At 49.3% G+C, this 4,196-nt stretch overlaps 1 protein-coding gene across 1 annotated transcript in view; it reads right to left on the reverse strand.

Moving 5' to 3' along the window:
• The window catches only part of PM20D2 (peptidase M20 domain containing 2), a 40,713-nt gene that overhangs the window by 21,118 nt on the left and 15,399 nt on the right, over positions 1 to 4,196 (reverse strand). The window lies entirely within an intron of this gene.

Here is a 4,196-nt window from a genome sequence, read left to right on the forward strand (position 1 = left end):
TGCCGCTAGAGGAGTTCCGCGGGCGGCCGCCGGGGGACCTCTCTTACCCCGCGCCGAGCGCGCGGGCGGCCTTGCCGGCCGCGATTCATCCTTTTAACCGCTGTGTTTTGTTGCTGACTTAACGCGCGCGCGCGTTAACGTTGCTCGCGCGCGTGTTTACCAGCAAAACACGCTAATTTAAGTCTTCAGCTGCTCTCTATGCGCCAATTCCTTGAGGTTAGATTCAAGCGCAAGGCATGCCATAACTCTGCAGAGCTTGGAAATGAACACCGTATTTTCTCCAACGTCTCCTTTATTTTTTCAGCTGGAAGTCCTGTCTGCCTGGACGTTGCTTTCCCCTTTATGTTTCTTCGGTATTTCTGAACCCCAGGCCCGTGAGAGCCGCCGCGCAGTTGTAGCTGGCTGGGCGGTGGTAGCTCCACAGGCTCCCCACCACAGTTAGGCCAGCTCCGCCGCCTGCGGCCTGTCCTCTTCCTGCGCCCGTGGGGCACGTGCGCTGCCCAGTCACGCACCTGAACCCGCAGCAACGGGCAGCACGGGTGCTCTGTTTATGCACGGTAAAGCTGATGCCATCCACAGCCCCGCGCGCAAAGCACGTGGGCTAAGCCCTCTGCGCAGTCCAAGCGCGGAAAGTTCAGCGCTCTCGGGAAGCCTGGGACTTGCCGCCTGTGTGCTGCATGGCATGCGGGCACATAGTGCTGTCCACAGAAGGCCAAGCAGTAATCGTCTGTGGCTTTGCTGACTTTCATGATGAAATCCTGATGATCAGATGCGTGGGTGTTGGGGGGCGTTTCTGAAGTCGTCGTGCAACACGGCATTTGTTTAAAATCCCGTGTGCACATATCGCTAATGACGGTTTATCAGTAGCTGGGATGGGCGTGAAGTGCTTATCGGGAGTTAATATTAGATACAAGCCAGATAGCAGGGACCTTGCCTACCCAACCAACCTATACCTGACGAAAGCTGAAGTCAACAGAAACAAAATGACAAATTCTGGCGTTTTTCCTGTATTCATTGAATGACCAGAAATTTTAGTCATGGTTTATCAACTATGACCTTTCTCCACAACTTCTCTGTCACCTGGAGAGCTGCTTTGGTGTACTGAACTGCAGGTTTCCCTTCCCCACAGAAGATGAGGAGGTCCTTTTCCTAGTGACAGCCAAAGCCCACATGACTCTTGGTCACTCCAAGCAGAGTTCAGGCTCCCATGCCTTATATTTGTCCCGAACTATTTTTACTCTTGTAACCCACTCCGGCAAGTATTGTGGTTGTGGTCGGTTCTTTCCCTCCACCCCCAAATCCTTCCAAGTGGAATAAAGCCCTCCACCCAAAAACATGCGCTGAACTTCCAACTACCCTATGGATACATGCAGTTAGTATTTGTCAGCAGCTGAGGGGGCACATACTCAGCAAAGGGGTCATGTCATTCAGGTCTGTTTGCCAAGGGATTTCTAGGACTGGAAGCCTTTTGGAGCAGTCAGGGCGTTCGTGAGGATAGTGCCAGCGTGCTTTAGGAACAAGCACTCTAGGCATCCATCAAACTCAACCACTTTTGCACTCATGGAAAGAGCTGACGCCCACTTTAAGTTTTAGTGAGGGGAGGAAAAAATCCCCACACGTTTTTTCTTCCTGAGTACCTGGTTCCCTGAGGAACTACTGTTCACTATATAGTTTCACATTTCTTCAACAAAAACATGGGGTCCTGCTCAGTCTGCTGTACACAATCTTTAGCACAGATTCACCCTGTACACTGTATAGCTTAAAGGTGAGAGTCAGATGGGGACTCTCGGGCTCCATTTCAGTGCGGAAGAGGAGTATCTTCCACAGAGCACAAATTCTTTCTCCCCTCTTTCCCCAGTCATCACCTCCTTCCACTAATGCCCCTCCAGTCTGTCTTTGCCCCGTCTCTGGGTGCTTGTTACGGCCCCACTTACCACATGCAGCCAGTTCTAGTCGTCACTCCTCGCGTCACCCAGAAAGTACTACTTTGCCCCTCCAGGCTCCAAGTCAGTGTTTGCAGTCCCATGCTCCTCACCTAACGGATCCTAGTTCTCCTCTCCCGCTCCCTCCTCCTAGCTGTATTCCCTACTTCCACCAAGCACCAGTCTCTCCCTCCCAGCTCTTTCAGTCTCCGCTGAAGACAATCCCCGTTTGTTGCCCAGCCAGCCCAGGTCACCTCTCCACTTGTTTCCCATCCCAGTCTCCCTAAACCCTATTTTCTTTACAGCTTTCAAAGTCTGCTCTTCTACTTCTCCTCCTTGCTCCTACCTCTCCTGTACTTTGTGTGCAGTCTCTGCTCCACCTGCATCTGATGCAGAGAACTCCCCGTATGATGCAGCCTGTGATTTGAGAATTGATAACGAGGGGCTTTTTGGCTGAGTTGGTTTCCTGCCAGGCCACTGAAATGGCTCTGCATGGGGTCAGATGAGAGCAGTCAGAGCAGCACGCTGCGGAGGACATGCCAACGCATGGCCAGGGTGACTGTGACATGAAGGGCAAAGCCAAAGTGGCCAGCGTACTGACTGATTCTAGTCTAGGACTGCCTTAGGCTGCTTTGGCATTACAGCTGAGGATGTCAAGTCTCAGAGCCACAGCTGAGCCTGAGCTAACGGGCACAGGAATGGCGAGGCTTGGCTACAGAGCAAATTGCACTGTCGCAGCTGCCTCTGAACAAACCGCCCTCGCTTGAAGGGCTGAAGAAGGAGCAGGGAGTGCACAGGAATGCAGGCATTTGAAAGTGAGACAAACTTAGCTCTGGCTCATCCAGGGAAAATTTACCACTCATGGGGAGCAGCTAAATTAATTTTAGGGATTATGTTACCTGCTCACAGCTTGCTTCCCCCCCGCCCCCAACTGAGCTATCTCAGGTAATCACAGAGTTGACTTACTCGTGTGACCACAGTCTTAATCATTTGAATTAACCTTCAGGATATGCTTAAAATCCTCTTTGTCTGCCATGAGGACTTGTGAAGCATGTGTCAGTAAGATATCCAATAATTTTAAAAAATTAAGCATTACAGGGTTTATGCCCGCTTGACAGTTCCAACTTGCATGTTTGAAAACTGATAATATGTATCATAATTAGTGCTAACATCAGTTAACATGATAATGGCAATGTTATTTTGGTATCTTCCACTTCACAATCCCAGATAATTTGCACGCTCCATGTACAACATCATTTTCTATCACTAGTATTGTGTGTCTATTTGTGCTAGGTCCCGATTTTCCATCTGTATATAATTGATCTTTCTGAACTACAATATTTTAGAGTGTATAAATGTGTTAGACTTTAACGAATGCTGAATCTATAAAATACAACACATTCAGCAGGTGTCCGTATTGGGAATGCTAATATTTTACAATGACCCTTTGAGGTGTGGAATCTCTCTTTCCTCTTGCCAAAGTGTGAAATGTTCACTATAGGATAGAGCAGGCAAAAGGAGGAATGTGTTAGAATTTATCTCATGTAGATGAGGAAAAATCATTATGTAATCTTTACTTACTCCTTTTCCTTTTACAGAAAAAATGCATGGCCTTTTGCGGATTTCCTCCTCATCAGCATTTCCTAGATACTAAGCTATGGACTATGTCCTAGCAACAGGGGTGTCTCAATGGCCTTTGTGTATGCTGCGAACTTTCACAAGTTGATCTACAAATCACGTCTAAAGATGATTGACAGATGGCAGAATCACAGAGTCACAGAAGGCTGAGGTTGGGAGGCACTTCTAGACATTATCTAGTCCATCACTGCAGGGTTGGCTGGAGCAGGCTGCCCAGCTGGGTTCTGAATATCTCCAAGGATGGGGACTCCACAACCTCTCTGGGCAACCTGTGCCAGTGTTTGACCACCCTCACAGTAAACAAGTGTTTTCCTGTGTTCAGATTGAATTACGTGGTTTTTAATTTGTGCCCATTGCCTCTTGTCCTGTCACTGGACACCACCGAGAAAAGTTTGTCTCTTCAGGTATTTAAGCACATTGCTAAAAGCCTCCTGAGCCTTCTCTTCTCCAGGCTGAACAGTCTCAGCTCTCTCAGCCTCTCCTCACATGACAGATGCTCCAGTCCCTCAGTCGTTTTCGTGGCCCTGTGCTGGACTCATTCCAGTAGCTCCATAGTTCCCCTGTACTGGGGAGCCCAGACCTGCGCCCAGCACTCCAGCTGTGGTCTCACCGGTGCTGAGTAGAGAGGAAGGGGTC

This window comes from Pygoscelis adeliae, unplaced genomic scaffold (assembly GCF_000699105.1).
Source record: "Pygoscelis adeliae isolate BGI_AS28 unplaced genomic scaffold, ASM69910v1 Scaffold57, whole genome shotgun sequence".
Taxonomy (NCBI): Eukaryota; Metazoa; Chordata; class Aves; order Sphenisciformes; family Spheniscidae; genus Pygoscelis; species Pygoscelis adeliae.